Source organism: Peromyscus leucopus, chromosome 1 (genome assembly GCF_004664715.2).
Source record: "Peromyscus leucopus breed LL Stock chromosome 1, UCI_PerLeu_2.1, whole genome shotgun sequence".
Classification (NCBI taxonomy): Eukaryota; Metazoa; Chordata; class Mammalia; order Rodentia; family Cricetidae; genus Peromyscus; species Peromyscus leucopus.
In genome coordinates, this window is record NC_051063.1 from 170,549,488 (window position 1) to 170,562,577 (window position 13,090).

The window sequence follows — 13,090 nt, forward strand, 5'->3', positions numbered from 1 at the left end:
ATTGATCTACTTGGAACTGATTATCAATTTGACCTAGAAACTGAGAAAAGGCAATTGCCCAAGAATCATTATTTTGAAAAAGCCAATCAATTTTCTGTTTTGTAAAAGAAACACTGATTGTAGGGAAAAGGGGCTGGCTAAAGAAACCCACCCTGACCCTGGAGCCCAGAACTAGGGAAAGATGGTCCAGGAAAGAAACACAGTTTGGCTTAGTCAGATCAGAGCCATCTCTGCCCCTGGCCAACTGACTTGTGAAACCAACCAATCACAGAGCAGGACAGTAGAACCCTGAGCCCCAAGTCAACCACTGGTTGACTCCACCCCCAAGACTTCTTGTGTAAACCACTCTGACTGGTCAGTTAGGAAAAAAGATTGTTCTCTCCACCCTGGTAGAGGCAGCTACTCTCCTGGACTCCTCCTTTCCAAATAAATCTCTTTATCAAAAGAGTTTTGGGTGTGAAGATCTTCATTCACTGGCATAGAGAAGATTTTTGCTGAGATGTCCCTCAGTGGACAGAGCAAGAGAAAGCTGAAAAGTAACACTTTCCTCTGGAGCCTGAGGAGATTGCTACATTTCTGCAGGGGTTTGCCCTTTCACAGAGTGAAGCAAAAGAAGCAACATCTTAGGCCAGAGAAGCAGAGCTGTGCTAGGAATCCCCCTTAAGTGGGGGCTGAGCAAAGCTCAGCTGTAGCAGCTCACCAGGAGAGGAGCAGGACTGCTATATTCTGCGGGGAGACCATCCCCCATCACACCAGGCATACTTTGACTTTCCCAAACAGTCAGGATACCCTTCTCTGCTGAAGCAGTTCCAGGCCTAACTTTCCCGAGAAGTCAGAAAAATTTCCTTCCAGAGTTGGACTGCTTCTTTGCAGTTCCCGCAGTCAGAGCTGTGCTAAACAGCTCCAGGTGTCTGGGACACCTTCAGGGCAGAGCTGTTGTTCTGAGCAGCTTGAGGTGTCCGGGATACCTCACCTTCCAGTGCTGAACTGTCTCCTTGCAGCTGTCCTAAGCAACTCAAGGTGTTGCCTAACTCCCCAGGTAGTCAGGACACCTTTCCCCAGAGTTGCAAAACTCACGTTTTGGTGCCAAAATTTGGGACCAAACCCAGAGTTGTTGCAACCAATTTACTTACATTGTTGGTGCCGAAACTGGGGTCCAAACCCACAGAGTTGCAACCAATTTTCTTACACTGATCACACTTGGTTATTTACCAAAATAATGCCTAGATTCAATTCTGCTGTTCTATACCAAACAAGCTACAATTTCATAATATGGATTTAATGCCTTAACTGGTGAAATAGGAAAATGTAACCATAAAAGATGATTGTTTTGCCATAATACTGCTGTAGGAATATGTCTAGTGGGCAAGATATATGTGTGCCAAGGTAGATCACAAATAATATAACTTACTTGTTGATATTGAATAGCATTCTCAACTTGCAAAATAACCTGTCTACCCTTTTCAGTTAGCTTTCTAGGCAAATTAGGATCACCATCTCCTTTTAATATCACTTAAAGGTTCCAGTCACTGGTAGATAATTTTAAATAAGGTCTAAACCATTGACTGTCCCCTAATGACTTTTGAAAATAATTTAAAGCTTTTAACCCAACTTTTCTTATTTCCAATTTTTGAGGTTTTAGTTCCTTAGTGTATAATACATATGCTAGATACTGAAAAGATGGCTGTCTTTGCACTTTCTCTGAAGTGATAATTAACCCTGCATGAGTAAGACAGTGCTGAAGCTGTCCAAAGGTGTGAAGCAAAATTTCTTCATCTTTATATGCAAGCAAAATATAATCTATACAATGAATAATATAAACTTGCTGAAATTGCTCTCTAACTTTTTGGATCGCTTGAGCCACAGATTTTTGACACAATGTTGGGCTATTGACCATTCCCTGGGGCAAAAACTTCCAGTGAAATCTTTTCATGGGTTCTTTAAAGTTAACTGAGGGAATGCTAAGTGCAAATCTTTGACAATCTTGGGGAGCCAAGGGGATGGTATAAAAACAATCCTTTAAATCCAACATAATTTTATAAGTATCTTCTGGTATGGCTGTAGGGGTAGGCAATCTAGGCTGCAAAGCTCCCATTGGTTGTATCGTTTCATTAATTTTCCTCAAATCCTGTAATAACCTTCATTTCCCTGATTACTTTTTGATCAGGAAAATAGGAGAATTCCAAAGATACATCCACCATCCAACTCTTCCTGTACTAACTGCTGGATGGCTTGTATTTTTTCTTCTGGTAGGGTCCATTGATCTACCCACACAGGATGGTCAAATTTCGAATCTGCATAGCTGGTAAATTACCCTTCCTAAAAATACTCTAATTCATCCCTATTAGCTCTTTCTTCAGGGAGCAAAGATGACATTTGACCATTCCTTTTTTTTTTTTTTTTTTTTTTTTTTTTTTTTTTTTTTTTTTTTTTTTACTAACTCCTGATCAGGAACCTTTTGTTTAATGACAACTATATTGGGGCTGTAGAAATATACTTCCATACAGCTTATGACATCTTAACCCCACAAATTTATAGGTAAATGAGGGACAATGTATGACTGAAAAGTTCCTTCATGAACGCTCTTCCTCATCTTTCCAGGAGAGTTTATTGCTGCTCTGCTCAGGACACTGAGTTTGACCAATCTTTTTTACCTGTGTAATAGTTTCTATTTTTTGGCCACATGGAAGGCCATTGACTAGCAGTGATAACAGACAGATCTACACCTGTGTCTAAAAGACCTGAGAAACTTTTTCTGTTTGTAACCAAAGTGAGTTCTGGATGCTGTGGACCTATGGCTTGTAACCAATTGGCATCTGACAAATCAAATCCAGCTTCTCCTCTCTTATCCCTTTTAACTGGAATTTTTGTTTGTATCTGAGGAAGTAAAATTAACTGTACAAGTCTCTGGCCTGTCTTTATTATAGAAATTCCCTTTGATGAATGAGTCATTACCTTAATTTCTTCCACATAATCAGCACTAATTACTCCAGGAGCAACAAAGACCCCTGCATGGTGGTACTACTTCTTCCCAGTAGTGCTTTCCAGCAAAGGCCCATAAACACCAGTAGGGAGGGCCTGCATCCCCATTTCAGGAGTCAAAACCGCATAGATGGAAGAGCTGACATCTAATCCAGCACTGCCTGGGGTTGCTTTGTAGAGGTCCTAAATAAATTTCTTTGCTATGAGACAGACTGCAGAATTACCCCGAAGATCTACTTTGTCAGGGCCTGGGGCTGGACCCTCCATCCGTTTCCCTGAAACAGATTTCCCTGGGTATCTGTCCTTGATAGACCTCCATTAGCCCAATGCTTCCCTCTTTTGCATCTCAGGCACAACCCAGGTTCCTTATTTGTCCTTAAGCTTTTTCCCCTTTCAGGACAACCTTTTGACCTGGTGTCCCATCTGGCAATACCCAAAGCAACTTCCAGGTGGTCTTATAGCTCTCCCTTGTCTCAAGCCATAATGTCTTTGTTGGTAAAGAATATCTTTGATCATTTTTCCTTGTAATGCTGCAGCCATGACTATCTCCTGATTGTATAAAGGCCCTATATCTGAACAGCGTCGAATATAGTCAGAGATATTTTTTTTCTTTCTAAAAGGCCTTAAAGTGACTTGACAAGTGGCATTAGCATTTTCATAGGTGAGCTGTTTAACAAGCAAAAGTCCAGCTTCTGAATCTCCAATTAACCTACCTGCTGTCTGCGTTAGCCTAGAGACAAACTCCTGAAACAATTCATCAGGCTCTTGCCTTGTCTTTGATAAATCCTCAGTCTGTCTTCCAGATGACAGAAGCTCATTCCAGGCCTTTTTTTTTGGCAGCTGCATTAACCTGAGCATACACTGCCACATCAAAATTTAACTGTTGACCCATCTCTCAATAAGGGCCTTCTCTGGCAAGCATATCAAAAGTAATGGGAATCTGCTGGACCTGATTTATTTCAGCTGTGGCCTAAATTGCTCCACAAACTTGCTTTACACAACAAATAATCTCCACCTGACAGGCAAGCTCTGGCTATCTGTTTCCAGTCCCTGGGAGGTAGGGCTTCTAAAGAAAGGCTTTCTAACAATACTTGTTAAATGGAGCAGTTGGACTATATTGATTATATGCTGTTTTTAACTCCTTACATTGTTTAAAAGGAATAAGAACATGCACTCACACAATATTTCCCTGGGCATCTTGCTGCTCAATTATTGGGAACATTTGAAATCCTTGCACCTCTTCTCCTCTGCTTGCTGCCTCTCTATACTGGCTTGAAGAGGAGATGCAACACTAGCAGTGAGGGTTTGCCATGTACTGGGAGGTTTTTGTGCCAGGGCAATTATGAGTGACTTTCCCATTCTGATAGATGACCTCCCAGGTGAGTCTAATTCTGCTAATGCAGAAGGAATAGAGCCATGGGAAGGAAAGATCTGAAGAGTTTCCAGTTTTTGAGAAAGAGAAATTACTAAGTTTTTCAAGCCTTTTAGTTCCTCCCTTGTCTCATCCCAAGACTTCTGTTCCTTAAACTTGGCTTCATGGCCAAGAGGAAACTGACCCTGATTGAATGATGTTGTAAAAGTGTTCTCATCTAGCAGCAGTTCCGGTGGAGCAGAGGGTTTTGTTCTAGCCTGTATCTACCTCAAGGAAAATTCCCCCATGCTTCTCAGGATTTAGATCTAAGCTGTCCCAAATTAGTGCCCACAGGCCAAAAGCTTCCAAGGGAATCCTTTCTTGCTGTGGGATAATGCTTTTGTACATTGGTTTAATAAAACACTGATTGACCAGTAGCCAGGCAGAAGTATAGGTGGGATAAGCAGACAAGGAGAATTCTGGGAAGAGGAAGGCTGAGTCAGGAGATGTCAGCCCACCGTCCAGGAAGCAGATGCAATGACACACAGGTAAAGCCACGGAACACGTGGCAACATGTAGATTAACAGAAATGGGCTGAGTTTAAGTGTAAGAGTTAGTCAGTGGTAGGCCTGAGCTAATAATGGCTGAGCAGTTTTAATTAATATAAGCCTCTGTGTGCTTATTTGGGGCCAAGCAGCTGTGGGACATGGTGGGAGAGATTCTACAGGACCAGAGAAAACTTCTAGCTACACTTTCTGGCCCATGTTCTTCATAATATTGTTGCATTTCAGCTCCAATTCTCCCCCAGGAGCCTGTGTCCAGAGTCCCATAGTCAGAGAATAAAGGACACAATTCCTCTGTGAACTCCAAGAACCTCTGTACTTGTGGCCATTTTACCTTAACTCCCCTAGTTTTCAAACTTTCTACAAGTGAATATTCAAATATCTGCTTACTGTTTCCCTGCCCCATTTCGGCTTTTCTTTCTCAGACTGCTTAATCTGCAGTGGCTGCTCGTTCCTGGATGCTGTTTTCTGTTTGCCAGGTCCAGCGGTCCAGCACTAGGGAAATTCTACTCTTTCCCTAAATTCCTTTCTATTAAGCCTACACAAGATCTGTATACCTAACCCTATTTTTTTTTTTTTTTTTTTTTTTTTTTGGTTTTTCGAGACAGGGTTTCTCTGTGTAGCTGTGCGCCTTTCCTGGATCTCGCTCTGTAGACCAGGCTGGCCTTGAACTCACAAAGATCCGCCTGCCTCTGCCTCCCAAGTGCTGGGATTAAAGGTGTGTGCCACTACTGCCCAGCCCTAATCCTATTTTTTTTAAATCTAATTTGAGAGAGAGAGAGAGAGAGAGAGAGAGAGAGAGAGAGAGAGAGAGAGACCTAGACAAAGAGAGATGCTTGCTCCAGCATAATTTTTCTATATACAGTTTTTGCTTCCAAAGAATAAAATACCACTGCCTTAAACCTTAATACAAAACTGGACATGTCCAACTGCTTTCCACAGTGTTCCCTACTCTCACTTCCTTTGCATACAAGTCCCTAGTTCTGGTGCTATCTGTGGGAGGCCAGCTCCCACCTTTTAAAGGGTTCCTATGAGGAGGAGAGAGGAATAAGAAACTTTTAGATAGAAAGATAGCAGAGAGGAGAAAGACAGAAACATGAGATAGCTTTGGGAGGACCTGGGTCAAAACCCAGTGGTCTCTTCTGTCTCTTCAAAAGGGCTTTTTATAACAACACCAAGGGGTGGGGCAAAAGACCTCCCCCTTGCTAGAGCAAAGTGTTCAGGACAGCCAAGTGTAGACCCTTCCAAACACCTGGAAACCACACCCGTGGTCAAGCCATCACCTCATGCAGCCCTGCTGGGTAAAGCAAGCTCAGATTCTCAGACCCTGAGTAAGTTCTCACTAGCAAACCTCTGTGGGTCTCTACAGTTGTGAACCCCCTGATGTGGGTGCTGGGGAGAGATCTCAGGCCTTTTGTGAGAACAGCATGCATGCTCTTACGTGCTGATCTGTCTTTCTCTCTCCAGTTCTGACAAGCACCTCTTGTGGATGGCTGTTCGTGAGGTAGACAGGGAGGACTTGAAGCTAGGCAAGTAAGTTACTAAGTTACTGTAGCTTCAGGAATTATCATTTAACTAACATGGCCGGGCCACAGCTTAATCATTCTCTACTTTTATTTTTATTAGGTAGTTGAAAAGATGGGACATAATTTTTGTTTTTGTTGTAACTATCTTCACCCCCAACCACTCTGGTAGTGTCTTCATCAGGAGGGTTCTTGGGACAGTCTTTGGTATAGGTATCTCAGAGGGAAAGAACACTATGAAGGAGGGGCCCCAAGCTCACTAATATCTGTCTAGCTGCTTAACATTCTTCCTTCAAGAGTTGGGACCTTAAGGTCATGTAGGAGAAAGACATCAAGTCACTTTCCCACTTTCCCTGACTGAAATAGGGGTGGAGAAGCATTTAGGGTTTCTACCTTTGCTAACCTTTGAGGCATTGGATGGTGATGAAAAGGACCCAGTTAGATGCAGTTAGATTGTCACAGGACCATCTTTGTGCTGGCTAACAATGAGATGGTGATGTTTGGTATGGCTTTAGTCTGATTTTATAGGTCTCTAGCAGAATCATCAGGAATATGCAAATAACATTTTATTTGCAGTTAGGAATAGTATTTCTTTAATTTGATTGCCTCTAAGGAGACAATATACTTGGTGTGTCAGTAACCTATATTCAATATTTATTTAATGAAGAGGCCTTTAAAAAATTATCTATTTTTTGCCGGGTGGTGGTGGCGTACACCTTTGATCCCAGCACTCGGGAGGCAGAGCCAGGCGGATCTCTGTGAGTTCGAGGCCAGCCTGGTCTACAGAGAGAGATCCAGGACAGGTATCAAAGCTACACAGAGAAACTCTGTCTCAAAAAGAAAACAAAAAAAATTATCTATTTTTATTTTATGTACATTGGTGTTTTGTCATGGTTGTTGGGTCTCCTGGAATTGGAGTTACAGTTACAAGCTGCCATGTGGGTTCTGGGTATTGAACCTGGGTCCTCTGGAAGAGCAGTCAGTGCTCTTAACCATTGAGCCATTCTCTCCAGCCCCATGAAGAGGTATTTAACACCTGGGTTGCCAGGTCTTTTTAAAATATAGCTTAGTTTTTGTTTGGAATTATTACAGTTTATTTTAATCTTGGGTTATACTTTCTTGCTGCATGTTTAAGACCATACACGCATCCTAAATTAACCACTGAAGCTGTCTCCCAGAAGACCATTTCTGCTATGTTCACAAGCCATACAAAGCTCTCTGTCACTGCTTCTGTCCCTTTGTTCTCAAGGACTGGTGGCAAACGGACAGAGAGGAAAAAGGGGACACCACAGGTGTTTTGCCTGATGTCTTCCCCAAATGGTTAAGTAAGGTGTGTGTGTGTGTGTGTGTGGGTCAAGGTGAACAAATAGTTGTACTAGAAGGACCTAATGTTCTCTTTTCCTATAGTCTAATTAGAATCAAATTAGCATCATTTTATTACTGGAGAAATAATCCAACAAAATTCTTAAATGTTTTAAAAAGCATAAAGGATTTTGAGAAAACAGTCCTTCCTGTTTGTGCTGGAGGGAGTCATCTTCACTTAATGAGCTCATCTGGATGTCAGTACTTTCTAGGGGCTGATTGTGATAAACTTATAATTTATTAGTGGTACTTGTTATCAGTCTAGAGGACTGAAGGTCTCAGGCACAATGACATTTTGTACAATGAGGCAAATTTATGAATAGATTCAAGTTTTTGTCTAGCAAAACAAATTCCATGATTGCTATGTGATTCAGCAGGAATGTCTTAAGTAAAGATGCTTTTCATCAAACTCAGGTTTTATACAAATAGGAAAAGCAATTTAGTGTTTAGAGAAATGGAGTCACACACTGTCTCATTTTGTAAGAGAACTGCATCCTGTCCCTGTCAGCATTCTGAGAGCAGGTTTATACTAAAAACAAACAAACAAACAAACAAACAAACAAACAAAACCAAACATGTAGCTGTAAGTAGGGAAACAGGTACCAATTATATCTTGATGTATAGAATGTTGACCTTTGGAATTATAACATTCCCCCCCCCTTTAAATCATCTGGCTATAGTGTCACACTCTTTTAATCCCAGTGCTGGGGAGGCAGAGGCAGGTGGATCTCTCTGAGTTTGAGGCCAGCCTGGGCTACAGAGTGAATTCCAGGCTAGCCAGGGCTACATTGTGAGACTTCCTTTCAAAAACAAACAAATAACACCCTATCCCTCCTTCCCTGCCCCAGTCAACTATACACATTATAACTTTTTAAATATCTTTTAAAATTTAATGACTTTTTTGTGTCTAGTCTTGTTTATAAAATCTTAGTACTGATTATATTTTAAATTGAAACTTCATAAATCATATTTAAAACATAGAAAGCATGTTTGACTGTATCCAAAATATCAAGTACAGGCAAAGTACAGTGTGGGGGCCCACAGAGAATCCATAGTGAGGCCTTATTCCATCTTGACTCAAGGTCAAGAGAATCTGAGCTTGTTTTGCCCCACAAGGCTGCATAACAGGTATTTTGCCAAAGGTGTGGTTACCAGGTGTCTTGAATACTAAGGAGGTGTTTATACTTGTTTGTGTACTTTGAACCATGATGTCTTTTTGTTCGCCTTGCTTTGGGTATAAAAAGGCTGTGAGTAATAACTCAGGGCGACTATGGTATTGACTCAGAGCCCTCTTGATGCTATTCTGTGTCTCTGTCTTTTTCTTTGACATCTATGTCTCTATTTTTCATATCTATTATTTCTCAGTCCACACTTCCCTATACCAAGGACTGTCCAAAGGTCGAGCTGAACTCAACAATATAGTAGTCATTTTAAATACATTATTAATGAGAACTGTATATATTTGAGAAAATTATGTAGTTTAAAAATTAAGTCACTTTAAAATGTTTATTTCTGTATATGCCTACTTATAGCTACCCTCCATCCATCTGTCTGTCTATCTATCTATCTATCTATCTATCTATCTATCTATCTATCTATCATCATCATCATCTCTATGTATATATGTATGTATGTATCATCTCTATGTATGTATGTATGCATGCATTTATCTGTCTATCTATCTTTCTTTATCTACCTATCTATCTATCTATCTATCTATCTATCTATCTATCTATCTATCCACCTTAAAAATAATAAGAATGTGGAACTGGAGAGATAGGTCAGTGGTTAAGAGGACTTGATGCTCTTCTAGGGGACCCACAATAGATTCCCAGCACCCACATGGTAGCTTACAACAGTCTGTAACTTCAATTACAGGAGATCTGATATTCTTTTCTGGCCTCTAAGGGCACCAGGGACACATGTGGTGCACAGACATACATATAGGCCAAACACCCATATATTAAAAAAAAAGAAAAAAAGAATGGTATCAACATGTAGCTTTTTGAACATAAGATGACATAGATCACATAAGGCAGATTATATGAAACCCTTAGAAACACATCAACATCTGCCAGTACATGACAACACACTCAAGTAACATGTGTTTACATTTAACCATCAAGAAGGGCAAAATGTTAGGATCCCGCACATGTGCAGCTTGGGGTCTTGAGCAGCAGGTGCTGGTGACTATGTCCCTGCCTTAAAAAGCCGGATGTGGACCCCCATTCTCTCTCTGTGTTCTCTCTCTGTTCCCTCTCTGCTCTGCTCCCTCCCCCCAGGCCTGGCTCTCCCCTTTCCCTTTCCCTCCCTTCACCTCCTAATAAAGCTCTAAAAGTACCACTGGGTTCTGTCATGACTGTGGCCTTTTCATTAGGTAACCAGCGCTGCCACCAGTGCCGTTTATCATAACCATCACAAAGGACAGAGTGAAATTTGTTATCTGGACAGAAAGCGTGGGACTTTGGGAAGAGTTTTGCTGTAAAAGGGAGGTGTGGCTGGGAGCCAGTTTGGTCAGCTTAACTTAAAAATAATTAAACAAAAAGACGATGCTGTGTGTGCATCTGAGAGCTTCAGGGTAGGGAGGGGTGTGGATATTGTTGTGCAGGTAGGGAGAGGAAGGGAAACAGATGTGGTCCGAGGGATTCTTGCAGGCCAGAGAAACAGTTTAGAGATATATGGATTGAACATAGAGATTAGCTTTCAACAGTAACAATAACTTAGGGAGTGAGTCAAGGTGGGGATGGAGCCTAATGAATGAGGGACTGCATACTAATACAACTGTTGTGGGCCATGAACCCTGGGTTTATATTGGCAATAAGTGGAGGACACTCATCCCTTTGGAGGGAAAAGCTGTGTTGGGTTCAGCGCCGGAGGCAAATCTGGGTGGGATGCCCCTGTGGGAAGTGGAGAGAAATGGAAGCTTTTTTTTTTTTTTGGTTTTTCGAGACAGGGTTTCTCTGTGTAGCTTTGCGCCTTTCCTGGATCTCACTCTGTAGACCAGGCTGGCCTTGAACTCACAAAGATCTGCCTGCCTCTGCCTCCCGAGTGCTGGGATTAAAGGCATGTGCCACCACTGCCCAGTGAGAAATGGAAGCTTTGATAGAAAAGTTCTCAGGGTGTAGGGATAGGGGGGATGAGAGGAGAAAGTCACAGGGTGAGGAAGGAACCTGAGTGTGACATCTGGAGAAGCTGGAGCCTTCATCATCTGGTCAGAGCAGGGGCTTTGGCTAGAATAATGGGTGGGGGAGGTGCAGTGGACCCCAGACAGAGGGGCTTTTCTAGAGGAGCCAAAGTTGTTGTAACCAGAGGCTAGTAGGAGGGCTTTTATGGAGGAGGAGAACCTGAAGGGTGGAGGCAGGAGAGCAGAGAGATGTGTACTAGGATGGGAGATTAAAGTATTGAAAGCAAGGTACCTTGCCTCCCTGTGGTAGTTGGCATGTAATTGACCCCCATAAGCTCACAGGGAGTGGCACTATTAGGAGGTGTGGCTTTGTTGGAGTGGGTATGGCCTTGTTGGAGGAAGTATGTCACTGTGTGGGTGAGCTTTGAGGTTTCCTATGCTCAGGATACCACCCAGTGCCTCAGTCAATTTCCTGTTGTCTGCAAGCCAAGATGTAGGATTCTCAGCTCCAGCACCACATCTGCCTGCACTCTGCCATGCTCCCCATCATGATAATGGACTGAACCTCTGAAACTCCAGATGAGCCACCCCAATTAAATGTTTCCTTATAAGAGTTGCTGTAGCTGGGCAGTGGTGGCACACGCCTTTAATCCCAGCACCCAGGAGGCAGAGGCAGGTGGATCTCTGTGAGTTCGACGCCAGCCTGGTCTACAGAGTGAGATCCAGGACAGGCACCAAAACTACAGAGAAACCCTGTCTCGGAAAACCAAAAAGAGTTGCTGTGGTCATGGTGTCTTTTCACAGCAATAGAAACGCTAAGATACACCCCCTTTAATTTTAATTAAATTTATTTATTTATTTATTTTGTAGTACAGTAATGAAAGTTCAATGTCCCATTTTGAGCAGATATTTCAGCTAGACCATGTCACAGCATAACATGAGGCACTGTGATTTAATGATTAAATTTTGGATGAAACATACCAAAGAAGAATGTCTACTAACAGTTTCAGAGGGTTGCAAGCCAATGCCTATGAGGAGGGGTGACCAAGGAGACTTTTCCTGACTGAAAGTAGGCCAAAAGGAATGGTGTTCCCAGACCCAGTGGCTCCATTTAGTCTGGTTGGTGAGAGGAGGGACTGTCCACCTGGCACCCAGCTTCCTGAGAGCTGTTAGAAAGGAAGAAGGAAAACACATCTCAAAGCTCACCAAAACCAGGGAAGGTAGCATGGATGCAACGAGGAAATGGAAATGGCTGGAACTTGCTGGGGTTGCTTAAGGGGAAGGGGGAAAGGGAGGGAGGGAGAAGCAGAGGAGACCTCTGATTGGAGAGTCTACACGCCAACTTCCTATTTGGGCCACCAAATGCAAAACTGGCAAATAGGAAAGACAGACCAGGCAATGAGCACATCAAGGATAGTTGGGGAGAAAAATGTGCAGAAGGGTCTCTGGGGTAAGAATCAGGGCCTGGTGTTTGCTTACAGGCTTGGGTAGTTACAATGCAGAAAGGAAGAGGGAAGAGAGTTGAAAAGTTTCCTTTTTTGGTCCATAGCTGTTGCTAGGGGGAACCTAAGAGTGGTGAGTTAAAGGATATCATATGCAGCCGGGCGGCGGCGCATGCCTTTAATCCCAGCATTCGGGAGGCAGAGCCAGGCAGATCTCTGTTGAGTTCGAGGCCAGCTTGCTCTAGAGTTCCAGGACAGCCTGGGTCCACCAGGTAAGCTGGGGAGGGCAAGAAGAAGAAAGGTAAGTAATCTTAGTTCTAGAACTCAGGCACTTCAGTTTCAGGAACTGTCCTTGTTTAACCAAGATGTTGTGGCCGTGGCTAACAGTTCTCAACGTTATGGGGATGCGGCACTGTGTGGGCTCTGAGGAGAGGTCAGGCCCATGAAGCCAAGTGGAAGTCCCTTCTTACAAGATTCCAGCCAGGGACAGGGGTCTCATAGTGTGTAATTAGTGGGTAGTCCATAGTCAGACTATGATTTCCTGGATGAGGAGAGAAGATTTGGTCCTTAACTAATGTGTGTCCTGTCACCCCATTAGAGGGTACTTGTCAGTTTCCTTGGGGGGGCAGCTGAACTCCTGGGGAAATGAGGATTGTAGACTCACACTCACAGTAGAGAGCTTGTCTTTCTTGTGTTTGTTTGTTTCTTTTTTTTGAAGATTTATTTATATTATGTATACAGAA

The 13,090-nt window shown here is 42.7% G+C and overlaps 1 protein-coding gene across 1 annotated transcript in view; it reads left to right on the forward strand.

The window, feature by feature from the left end:
* The window catches only part of LOC114688528 (carcinoembryonic antigen-related cell adhesion molecule 1-like), an 875,221-nt gene that overhangs the window by 810,182 nt on the left and 51,949 nt on the right, over positions 1-13,090 (forward strand). The gene's annotated exons all lie outside the window — the stretch shown is intronic.